At 41.8% G+C, this 12872-nt stretch overlaps 2 protein-coding genes and 2 long non-coding RNA genes across 4 annotated transcripts in view; 3 read left to right on the top strand and 1 right to left on the bottom strand.

The window, feature by feature from the left end:
* Positions 1-12872, bottom strand: part of cuedc1a (CUE domain containing 1a) — a 529149-nt gene that overhangs the window by 214150 nt on the left and 302127 nt on the right. The gene's annotated exons all lie outside the window — the stretch shown is intronic.
* si:dkey-65j4.2 overlaps positions 1-12872 on the top strand; it is a 71569-nt gene that overhangs the window by 38954 nt on the left and 19743 nt on the right. The gene's annotated exons all lie outside the window — the stretch shown is intronic.
* LOC148679649 (uncharacterized) lies at positions 3774-7930 on the top strand. The gene is made up of 3 exons (XR_015944879.1): positions 3774-4707; positions 5428-6331; positions 6623-7930. It is a non-coding gene; the product is annotated as an uncharacterized LOC148679649 (long non-coding RNA).
* On the top strand, positions 9358-11847 carry LOC148679648 (uncharacterized). Its single transcript, XR_015944882.1, has 3 exons — positions 9358-9491; positions 9814-10935; positions 11328-11847. It is a non-coding gene; the product is annotated as an uncharacterized LOC148679648 (long non-coding RNA).

The following is a 12872-nucleotide window of genomic DNA, read 5'->3' as shown; positions in this document are numbered from 1 at the left end:
ACAAGCTAAACATGTGTCGCAGAAATAGAAACGGTGTCTAAAACCTAAATGTCACGAAAAAAATCAAATATGTGAAGTGCACGCAAAACATGCGACATAAGCTAAACATGTGTCGCAAAAATAGAAACGTGTCTAAAATAGAAATGTCACGAAAAAAATCGAAAATGTGAAGTGTGCACCAAAACATGCGACACAAGCTAAACATGTGTCGCAAAAATAAAAACGGTGTCTAAAATAGTAATGTCACTAAAAAAAACGAAAATGTGAAGTGTGCACCAAAACATGCGACGCAAGCTAATCATGTGTCGCAGAAATAGAAACGGTGTCTAAAATCTAAATGTCACGAAAAAAATCGAAAATTCGAAGTGCACGCTAAACATGCGACACAAGCTAAACATCTGTCGCAAAAATAGAAACGGTGTGTAAAATAGAAATGTCACAAAGCTAGGGTGCTATGATCGGTCAGGTTGCCTTGTGTGCTCTGACTGGTCAGTTGGACCCTGGGTCCTCTGGTTGGTCAGGTGGCCGTACGTGCGCTTATTAATCTGAAAGCTGATGTGCTCTTCATGGGCCGTACGTGCGCTGATTAATCTGAAAGCTGATGTGCTCTCTTGATCGACCGGTTGGCCTGGGGTGCTCTGATTGGTCAGGAGGCAGCTGTGTGCACTGGCTGGTCAAGTGCCTTACACCGTGCCTTCGCAAAACATGCGACGCAAGCTAAACATGTGTCGCAAAAATAGAAACGGTGTCTAAAATAGAAATGTCACGAAAAAAATCGAAAATGTGAAGTGTGCACAAAAACATGCGACGCAAGCTAATCATGTGTCGCAGAAATAGAAACGGTGTCTAAAATCTAAATTTCACGAAAAAAACGAAAATTCGAAGTGCACGCAAAACATGCGACACAAGCTAAACATGTGTCGCAAAAATAGAAACGTTGTCTAAAATAGAAATGTCACAAAGCTAGGGTGCTATGATCGGTCAGGTTGCCTTGTGTGCTCTGACTGGTCAGTTGGACCCTGGGTCCTCTGGTTGGTCAGGTGGCCGTACGTGCGCTTATTAATCTGAAAGCTGATGTGCTCTTCATGGGCCGTACGTGCGCTGATTAATCTGAAAGCTGATGTGCTCTCTTGATCGACCGGTTGGCCTGGGGTGCTCTTATTGGTCAGGAGGCAGCTGTGTGCACTGGCTGGTCAAGTGCCTTACACCGTGCCTTCGCAAAACATGCGACGCAAGCTAAACATGTGTCGCAAAAATAGAAACGGTGTCTAAAATAGAAATGTCACAAAAAAAATCGAAAATGTGAAGTGTGCACAAAAACATGCGACGCAAGCTAATCATGTGTCGCAGAAATAGAAACGGTGTCTAAAATCTAAATGTCACGAAAAAAATCGAAAATTCGAAGTGCACGCAAAACATGCGACACAAGCTAAACATGTGTCGGAAAAATAGAAACGGTGTCTAAAATAGAAATGTCACGAAAAAAATAAAAAATGTGAAGTGCACGCAAAACATGCGACACAAGCTAAACATGTGTCGCAAAAATAGAAACGGTGTCTAAAATAGAAATGTCACGAAAAAAATCTAAAATGTGAAGTGTGCACGCAAAACATGCGACACAAGCTAAACATGTGTCGCAGAAATAGAAACGGTGTCTAAAACCTAAATGTCACGAAAAAAATCAAATATGTGAAGTGTGCACCAAAACATGCGACACAAGCTAAACATGTGTCGCAAAAATAGAAACGGTGTCTAAAATCTAAATGTCACGAAAAAAATCGAAAATGTGAAGTGCACGCAAAACATGCGACGCAAGCTAAACATGTGTCGCAAAAATAGAAACGGTGTCTAAAATCGAAATGTCACGAAAAAAACGAAAATGTCAAGTGTGCACCAAAACATGCGACGCAAGCTAAACATGTGTCGCAAAAATAGAAACGTGTCTAAAATCTAAATGTCATGAAAAAATGGATAATGTGAAGTGCACGCAAAACATGCGACGCAAGCTAAACATGTGTCGCAAAAATAGAAACGTGTCTAAAATCTAAATGTCACAAAAAAATCGAAAATGTCAAGTGTGCACCAAAACATGCGACGCAAGCTAATCATGTGTTGCATAAATAGAAATGGCCACTGTGCCATATCGTGCAAAGTTAGGACACAAAGCTAGGGTGCTCTGATTGGTCAGGTTGCCTTGTGTGCTCTGACTGGTCAGTTGGACCCTGGGTCTTCTGGTTGGTCAGGTGGCCGTATGTGCGCTTATTAATCTGAAAGCTGATGTGCTCTTCATGGGCCGTACGTGCGCTGATTAATCTGAAAGCTGATGTGCTCTCTTGATCGACCGGTTGGCCTGGGGTGCTCTGATTGGTCAGGAGGCAGCTGTGTGCACTGGCTGGTCAAGTGCCATACACCGTGCCTTCGCAAAACATGCGGCGCAAGCTAAACATGTGTCGCAAAAATAGAAACGGTGTCTAAAATAGAAATGTCACGAAAAAAATCGAAAATGTGAAGTGTGCACAAAAACATGCGACGCAAGCTAATCATGTGTCGCAGAAATAGAAACGGTGTCTAAAATCTAAATGTCACGAAAAAAAACGAAAATTCGAAGTGCACGCAAAACATGCGACACAAGCTAAACATGTGTCGCAAAAATAGAAACGGTGTCTAAAATAGAAATGTCACGAAAAAAATTAAAAATGTGAAGTGCACGCAAAACATGCGACACAAGCTAAACATGTGTCGCAAAAATAGAAACGGCGTCTAAAATAGAAATGTCACGAAAAAAATCGAAAATGTGAAGTGTGCACGCAAAACATGCGACACAAGCTAAACGTGTCGCAGAAATAGAAACGGTGTCTAAAACCTAAATGTCACGAAAAAAATCAAATATGTGAAGTGCACGCAAAACATGCGACACAAGCTAAACATGTGTCGCAAAAATAGAAACGTGTCTAAAATAGAAATGTCACGAAAAAAATCGAAAATGTGAAGTGTGCACCAAAACATGCGACACAAGCTAAACATGTGTCGCAAAAATAAAAACGGTGTCTAAAATAGTAATGTCACTAAAAAAAACGAAAATGTGAAGTGTGCACCAAAACATGCGACGCAAGCTAATCATGTGTCGCAGAAATAGAAACGGTGTCTAAAATCTAAATGTCACGAAAAAAATCGAAAATTCGAAGTGCACGCTAAACATGCGACACAAGCTAAACATCTGTCGCAAAAATAGAAACGGTGTGTAAAATAGAAATGTCACAAAGCTAGGGTGCTATGATCGGTCAGGTTGCCTTGTGTGCTCTGACTGGTCAGTTGGACCCTGGGTCCTCTGGTTGGTCAGGTGGCCGTACGTGCGCTTATTAATCTGAAAGCTGATGTGCTCTTCATGGGCCGTACGTGCGCTGATTAATCTGAAAGCTGATGTGCTCTCTTGATCGACCGGTTGGCCTGGGGTGCTCTGATTGGTCAGGAGGCAGCTGTGTGCACTGGCTGGTCAAGTGCCTTACACCGTGCCTTCGCAAAACATGCGACGCAAGCTAAACATGTGTCGCAAAAATAGAAACGGTGTCTAAAATAGAAATGTCACGAAAAAAATCGAAAATGTGAAGTGTGCACAAAAACATGCGACGCAAGCTAATCATGTGTCGCAGAAATAGAAACGGTGTCTAAAATCTAAATTTCACGAAAAAAACGAAAATTCGAAGTGCACGCAAAACATGCGACACAAGCTAAACATGTGTCGCAAAAATAGAAACGTTGTCTAAAATAGAAATGTCACAAAGCTAGGGTGCTATGATCGGTCAGGTTGCCTTGTGTGCTCTGACTGGTCAGTTGGACCCTGGGTCCTCTGGTTGGTCAGGTGGCCGTACGTGCGCTTATTAATCTGAAAGCTGATGTGCTCTTCATGGGCCGTACGTGCGCTGATTAATCTGAAAGCTGATGTGCTCTCTTGATCGACCGGTTGGCCTGGGGTGCTCTGATTGGTCAGGAGGCAGCTGTGTGCACTGGCTGGTCAAGTGCCTTACACCGTGCCTTCGCAAAACATGCGACGCAAGCTAAACATGTGTCGCAAAAATAGAAACGGTGTCTAAAATAGAAATGTCACAAAAAAAATCGAAAATGTGAAGTGTGCACAAAAACATGCGACGCAAGCTAATCATGTGTCGCAGAAATAGAAACGGTGTCTAAAATCTAAATGTCACGAAAAAAATCGAAAATTCGAAGTGCACGCAAAACATGCGACACAAGCTAAACATGTGTCGGAAAAATAGAAACGGTGTCTAAAATAGAAATGTCACGAAAAAAATAAAAAATGTGAAGTGCACGCAAAACATGCGACACAAGCTAAACATGTGTCGCAAAAATAGAAACGGTGTCTAAAATAGAAATGTCACGAAAAAAATCTAAAATGTGAAGTGTGCACGCAAAACATGCGACACAAGCTAAACATGTGTCGCAGAAATAGAAACGGTGTCTAAAACCTAAATGTCACGAAAAAAATCAAATATGTGAAGTGTGCACCAAAACATGCGACACAAGCTAAACATGTGTCGCAAAAATAGAAACGGTGTCTAAAATCTAAATGTCACGAAAAAAATCGAAAATGTGAAGTGCACGCAAAACATGCGACGCAAGCTAAACATGTGTCGCAAAAATAGAAACGGTGTCTAAAATCGAAATGTCACGAAAAAAACGAAAATGTCAAGTGTGCACCAAAACATGCGACGCAAGCTAAACATGTGTCGCAAAAATAGAAACGTGTCTAAAATCTAAATGTCATGAAAAAATGGATAATGTGAAGTGCACGCAAAACATGCGACGCAAGCTAAACATGTGTCGCAAAAATAGAAACGTGTCTAAAATCTAAATGTCACAAAAAAATCGAAAATGTCAAGTGTGCACCAAAACATGCGACGCAAGCTAATCATGTGTTGCATAAATAGAAATGGCCACTGTGCCATATCGTGCAAAGTTAGGACACAAAGCTAGGGTGCTCTGATTGGTCAGGTTGCCTTGTGTGCTCTGACTGGTCAGTTGGACCCTGGGTCTTCTGGTTGGTCAGGTGGCCGTATGTGCGCTTATTAATCTGAAAGCTGATGTGCTCTTCATGGGCCGTACGTGCGCTGATTAATCTGAAAGCTGATGTGCTCTCTTGATCGACCGGTTGGCCTGGGGTGCTCTGATTGGTCAGGAGGCAGCTGTGTGCACTGGCTGGTCAAGTGCCATACACCGTGCCTTCGCAAAACATGCGGCGCAAGCTAAACATGTGTCGCAAAAATAGAAACGGTGTCTAAAATAGAAATGTCACGAAAAAAATCGAAAATGTGAAGTGTGCACAAAAACATGCGACGCAAGCTAATCATGTGTCGCAGAAATAGAAACGGTGTCTAAAATCTAAATGTCACGAAAAAAAACGAAAATTCGAAGTGCACGCAAAACATGCGACACAAGCTAAACATGTGTCGCAAAAATAGAAACGGTGTCTAAAATAGAAATGTCACGAAAAAAATTAAAAATGTGAAGTGCACGCAAAACATGCGACACAAGCTAAACATGTGTCGCAAAAATAGAAACGGCGTCTAAAATAGAAATGTCACGAAAAAAATCGAAAATGTGAAGTGTGCACGCAAAACATGCGACACAAGCTAAACGTGTCGCAGAAATAGAAACGGTGTCTAAAACCTAAATGTCACGAAAAAAATCAAATATGTGAAGTGCACGCAAAACATGCGACACAAGCTAAACATGTGTCGCATAAATAGAAACGGTGTGTAAAATAGAAATGTCACAAAGCTGGGGTGCTATGATCGGTCAGGTTGCCTTGTGTGCTCTGACTGGTCAGTTGGACCCTGGGTCCTCTGGTTGGTCAGGTGGCCGTACGTGCGCTTATTAATCTGAAAGCTGATGTGCTCTTCATGGGCCGTACGTGCGCTGATTAATCTGAAAGCTGATGTGCTCTCTTGATCGACCGGTTGGCCTGGGGTGCTCTGATTGGTCAGGAGGCAGCTGTGTGCACTGGCTGGTCAAGTGCCTTACACCGTGCCTTTGCAAAACATGCGACGCAAGCTAAACATGTGTCGCAAAAATAGAAACGGTGTCTAAAATAGAAATGTCACGAAAAAAATCGAAAATGTGAAGTGTGCACCAAAACATGCGACACAAGCTAAACATGTGTCGCAAAAATAGAAACGGTGTCTAAAATAGAAATGTCACGAAAAAAATCGAAAATGTGAAGTGTGCACAAAAACATGAGACGCAAGCTAATCATGTGTCGCAGAAATAGAAACGGTGTCTAAAATCTAAATGTCACGAAAAAAATCGAAAATTCGAAGTGCACGCAAAACATGCAACACAAGCTAAACATGTGTCGCAAAAATAGAAACGGTGTCTAAAATAGAAATGTCACGAAAAAAATAAAAAATGTGAAGTGCACGCAAAACATGCGACACAAGCTAAACATGTGTCGCAAAAATAGAAACGGTGTCTAAAATAGAAATGTCACGAAAAAAATCTAAAATGTGAAGTGTGCACGCAAAACATGCGACACAAGCTAAACATGTGTCGCAGAAATAGAAACGGTGTCTAAAACCTAAATGTCACGAAAAAAGTCAAATATGTGAAGTGCACGCAAAACATGCGACACAAGCTAAACATGTGTCGCAAAAATAGAAACGGTGTGTAAAATAGAAATGTCACAAAGCTAGGCTGCTATGATCAGTCAGGTTGCCTTGTGTGCTCTGACTGGTCAGTTGGACCCTGGGTCCTCTGGTTGGTCAGGTGGCCGTACGTGCGCTTATTAATCTGAAAGCTGATGTGCTCTTCATGGGCCGTACGTGCGCTGATTAATCTGAAAGCTGATGTGCTCTCTTGATCGACCGGTTGGCCTGGGGTGCTCTGATTGGTCAGGAGGCAGCTGTGTGCACTGGCTGGTCAAGTGCCTTACACCGTGCCTTCGCAAAACATGCGGCGCAAGCTAAACATGTGTCGCAAAAATAGAAACGGTGTCTAAAATAGAAATGTCACGAAAAAAATCGAAAATGTGAAGTGTGCACAAAAACATGCGACGCAAGCTAATCATGTGTCGCAGAAATAGAAACGGTGTCTAAAATCTAAATGTCACGAAAAAAAACGAAAATTCGAAGTGCACGCAAAACATGCGACACAAGCTAAACATGTGTCGCAAAAATAGAAACGGTGTCTAAAATAGAAATGTCACGAAAAAAATAAAAAATGTGAAGTGCACGCAAAACATGCGACACAAGCTAAACATGTGTCGCAAAAATAGAAACGGCGTCTAAAATAGAAATGTCACGAAAAAAATCTAAAATGTGAAGTGTGCACGCAAAACATGCGACACAAGCTAAACATGTGTCGCAGAAATAGAAACGGTGTCTAAAACCTAAATGTCACGAAAAAAATCAAATATGTGAAGTGCACGCAAAACATGCGACACAAGCTAAACATGTGTCGCATAAATAGAAACGGTGTGTAAAATAGAAATGTCACAAAGCTGGGGTGCTATGATCGGTCAGGTTGCCTTGTGTGCTCTGACTGGTCAGTTGGACCCTGGGTCCTCTGGTTGGTCAGGTGGCCGTACGTGCGCTTATTAATCTGAAAGCTGATGTGCTCTTCATGGGCCGTACGTGCGCTGATTAATCTGAAAGCTGATGTGCTCTCTTGATCGACCGGTTGGCCTGGGGTGCTCTGATTGGTCAGGAGGCAGCTGTGTGCACTGGCTGGTCAAGTGCCTTACACCGTGCCTTCGCAAAACATGCGACGCAAGCTAAACATGTGTCGCAAAAATAGAAACGGTGTCTAAAATAGAAATGTCACAAAAAAAATCGAAAATGTGAAGTGTGCACAAAAACATGCGACGCAAGCTAATCATGTGTCGCAGAAATAGAAATGGTGTCTAAAATCTAAATGTCACATAAAAAAACGAAAATTCGAAGTGCACGCAAAACATGCGACACAAGCTAAACATGTGTCGCAAAAATAGAAACGGTGTCTAAAATAGAAATGTCACGAAAAAAATCTAAAATGTGAAGTGTGCACGCAAAACATGCGACACAAGCTAAACATGTGTCGCAAAAATAGAAACGGTGTCTAAAACCTAAATGTCACGAAAAAAATCAAATATGTGAAGTGCACGCAAAACATGCGACACAAGCTAAACATGTGTCGCAACAATAGAAACGGTGTCTAAAATAGAAATGTCACGGAAAAAATCGAAAATGTGAAGTGTGCACAAAAACATGCGACGCAAGCTAATCATGTGTCGCAGAAATAGAAACGGTGTCTAAAATCTAAATGTCACGAAAAAAACGAAAATTCGAAGTGCACGCAAAACATGCGACACAAGCTAAACATGTGTCTCAAAAATAGAAACGGTGTCTAAAATAGAAATGTCACGAAAAAAATAAAAAATGTGAAGTGCACGCAAAACATGCGACACAAGCTAAACATGTGTCGCAAAAATAGAAACGGTGTCTAAAATAGAAATGTCACGAAAAAAATCTAAAATGTGAAATGTGCACGCAAAACATGCGACACAAGCTAAACATGTGTCGCAGAAATAGAAACGGTGTCTAAAACCTAAATGTCACGAAAAAAATCAAATATGTGAAGTGCACGCAAAATATGCGACACAAGCTAAACATGTGTCGCAAAAATAGAAACGGTGTGTAAAATAGAAATGTCACAACGCTAGGGTGCTATGATCGGTCAGGTTGCCTTGTGTGCTCTGACTGGTCAGTTGGACCCTGGGTCCTCTGGTTGGTCAGGTGGCCGTACGTGCGCTTATTAATCTGAAAGCTGATGTGCTCTTCATGGGCCGTACGTGCGCTGATTAATCTGAAAGCTGATGTGCTCTCTTGATCGACCGGTTGGCCTGGGGTGCTCTGATTGGTCAGGAGGCAGCTGTGTGCACTGGCTGGTCAAGTGCCTTACACCGTGCCTTCGCAAAACATGCGACGCAAGCTAAACATGTGTCGCAAAAATAGAAACGGTGTCTAAAATAGAAATGTCACGAAAAAAATCGAAAATGTGAAGTGTGCACCAAAACATGCGACACAAGCTAAACATGTGTCGCAAAAATAGAAACGGTGTCTAAAATAGAAATGTCACGAAAAAAATCGAAAATGTGAAATGTGCACAAAAACATGCGACGCAAGCTAAACATGTGTCGCAAAAATAGAAACGGTGTCTAAAATAGAAATGTCACGAAAAAAATAAAATATGTGAAGTGCACGCAAAACATGCGACACAAGCTAAACATGTGTCGCAAAAATAGAAACGGCGTCTAAAATAGAAATGTCACGAAAAAAATCTAAAATGTGAAGTGTGCACGCAAAACATGCGACACAAGCTAAACATGTGTCGCAGAAATAGAAACGGTGTCTAAAACCTAAATGTCACGAAAAAAATCAAATATGTGAAGTGCACGCAAAACATGCGACACAAGCTAAACATGTGTCGCAAAAATAGAAACGGTGTGTAAAATAGAAATGTCACAAAGCTAGGGTGCTATGATCGGTCAGGTTGCCTTGTGTGCTCTGACTGGTCAGTTGGACCCTGGGTCCTCTGGTTGGTCAGGTGGCCGTACGTGCGCTTATTAATCTGAAAGCTGATGTGCTCTTCATGGGCCGTACGTGCGCTGATTAATCTGAAAGCTGATGTGCTCTCTTGATCGACCGGTTGGCCTGGGGTGCTCTGATTGGTCAGGAGGCAGCTGTGTGCACTGGCTGGTCAAGTGCCTTACACAGTGCCTTTGCAAAACATGCGACGCAAGCTAAACATGTGTCGCAAAAATAGAAACGGTGTCTAAAATAGAAATGTCACGAAAAAAATCGAAAATGTGAAGTGTGCACCAAAACATGCGACACAAGCTAAACATGTGTCGCAAAAATAGAAACGGTGTCTAAAATAGAAATGTCACGAAAAAAATCGAAAATGTGAAGTGTGCACAAAAACATGCGACGCAAGCTAATCATGTGTCGCAGAAATAGAAACGGTGTCTAAAATCTAAATTTCACGAAAAAAACGAAAATTCGAAGTGCACGCAAAACATGCGACACAAGCTAAACATGTGTCGCAAAAATAGAAACGTTGTCTAAAATAGAAATGTCACAAAGCTAGGGTGCTATGATCGGTCAGGTTGCCTTGTGTGCTCTGACTGGTCAGTTGGACCCTGGGTCCTCTGGTTGGTCAGGTGGCCGTACGTGCGCTTATTAATCTGAAAGCTGATGTGCTCTTCATGGGCCGTACGTGCGCTGATTAATCTGAAAGCTGATGTGCTCTCTTGATCGACCGGTTGGCCTGGGGTGCTCTGATTGGTCAGGAGGCAGCTGTGTGCACTGGCTGGTCAAGTGCCTTACACCGTGCCTTCGCAAAACATGCGACGCAAGCTAAACATGTGTCGCAAAAATAGAAACGGTGTCTAAAATAGAAATGTCACAAAAAAAATCGAAAATGTGAAGTGTGCACAAAAACATGCGACGCAAGCTAATCATGTGTCGCAGAAATAGAAACGGTGTCTAAAATCTAAATGTCACGAAAAAAATCGAAAATTCGAAGTGCACGCAAAACATGCGACACAAGCTAAACATGTGTCGGAAAAATAGAAACGGTGTCTAAAATAGAAATGTCACGAAAAAAATAAAAAATGTGAAGTGCACGCAAAACATGCGACACAAGCTAAACATGTGTCGCAAAAATAGAAACGGTGTCTAAAATAGAAATGTCACGAAAAAAATCTAAAATGTGAAGTGTGCACGCAAAACATGCGACACAAGCTAAACATGTGTCGCAGAAATAGAAACGGTGTCTAAAACCTAAATGTCACGAAAAAAATCAAATATGTGAAGTGTGCACCAAAACATGCGACACAAGCTAAACATGTGTCGCAAAAATAGAAACGGTGTCTAAAATCTAAATGTCACGAAAAAAATCGAAAATGTGAAGTGCACGCAAAACATGCGACGCAAGCTAAACATGTGTCGCAAAAATAGAAACGGTGTCTAAAATCGAAATGTCACGAAAAAAACGAAAATGTCAAGTGTGCACCAAAACATGCGACGCAAGCTAAACATGTGTCGCAAAAATAGAAACGTGTCTAAAATCTAAATGTCATGAAAAAATGGATAATGTGAAGTGCACGCAAAACATGCGACGCAAGCTAAACATGTGTCGCAAAAATAGAAACGTGTCTAAAATCTAAATGTCACAAAAAAATCGAAAATGTCAAGTGTGCACCAAAACATGCGACGCAAGCTAATCATGTGTTGCATAAATAGAAATGGCCACTGTGCCATATCGTGCAAAGTTAGGACACAAAGCTAGGGTGCTCTGATTGGTCAGGTTGCCTTGTGTGCTCTGACTGGTCAGTTGGACCCTGGGTCTTCTGGTTGGTCAGGTGGCCGTATGTGCGCTTATTAATCTGAAAGCTGATGTGCTCTTCATGGGCCGTACGTGCGCTGATTAATCTGAAAGCTGATGTGCTCTCTTGATCGACCGGTTGGCCTGGGGTGCTCTGATTGGTCAGGAGGCAGCTGTGTGCACTGGCTGGTCAAGTGCCATACACCGTGCCTTCGCAAAACATGCGGCGCAAGCTAAACATGTGTCGCAAAAATAGAAACGGTGTCTAAAATAGAAATGTCACGAAAAAAATCGAAAATGTGAAGTGTGCACAAAAACATGCGACGCAAGCTAATCATGTGTCGCAGAAATAGAAACGGTGTCTAAAATCTAAATGTCACGAAAAAAAACGAAAATTCGAAGTGCACGCAAAACATGCGACACAAGCTAAACATGTGTCGCAAAAATAGAAACGGTGTCTAAAATAGAAATGTCACGAAAAAAATTAAAAATGTGAAGTGCACGCAAAACATGCGACACAAGCTAAACATGTGTCGCAAAAATAGAAACGGCGTCTAAAATAGAAATGTCACGAAAAAAATCGAAAATGTGAAGTGTGCACGCAAAACATGCGACACAAGCTAAACGTGTCGCAGAAATAGAAACGGTGTCTAAAACCTAAATGTCCCAAAAAAAATCAAATATGTGAAGTGCACGCAAAACATGCGACACAAGCTAAACATGTGTCGCATAAATAGAAACGGTGTGTAAAATAGAAATGTCACAAAGCTGGGGTGCTATGATCGGTCAGGTTGCCTTGTGTGCTCTGACTGGTCAGTTGGACCCTGGGTCCTCTGGTTGGTCAGGTGGCCGTACGTGCGCTTATTAATCTGAAAGCTGATGTGCTCTTCATGGGCCGTACGTGCGCTGATTAATCTGAAAGCTGATGTGCTCTCTTGATCGACCGGTTGGCCTGGGGTGCTCTGATTGGTCAGGAGGCAGCTGTGTGCACTGGCTGGTCAAGTGCCTTACACCGTGCCTTTGCAAAACATGCGACGCAAGCTAAACATGTGTCGCAAAAATAGAAACGGTGTCTAAAATAGAAATGTCACGAAAAAAATCGAAAATGTGAAGTGTGCACCAAAACATGCGACACAAGCTAAACATGTGTCGCAAAAATAGAAACGGTGTCTAAAATAGAAATGTCACGAAAAAAATCGAAAATGTGAAGTGTGCACAAAAACATGAGACGCAAGCTAATCATGTGTCGCAGAAATAGAAACGGTGTCTAAAATCTAAATGTCACGAAAAAAATCGAAAATTCGAAGTGCACGCAAAACATGCGACACAAGCTAAACATGTGTCGCAAAAATAGAAACGGTGTCTAAAATAGAAATGTCACGAAAAAAATAAAAAATGTGAAGTGCACGCAAAACATGCGACACAAGCTAAACATGTGTCGCAAAAATAGAAACGGTGTCTAAAATAGAAATGTCACGAAAAAAATCTAAAATGTG

The sequence above is a fragment of the Danio rerio genome, chromosome 10, assembly GCF_052040795.2.
Source record: "Danio rerio strain M-AB ecotype USA chromosome 10, GRCz13ab, whole genome shotgun sequence".
NCBI lineage: Eukaryota > Metazoa > Chordata > Actinopteri > Cypriniformes > Danionidae > Danio > Danio rerio.
The sequence above is the reverse complement of the archived record's forward strand: the minus strand, read 5'-3'. Positions and strand labels throughout refer to the sequence as shown.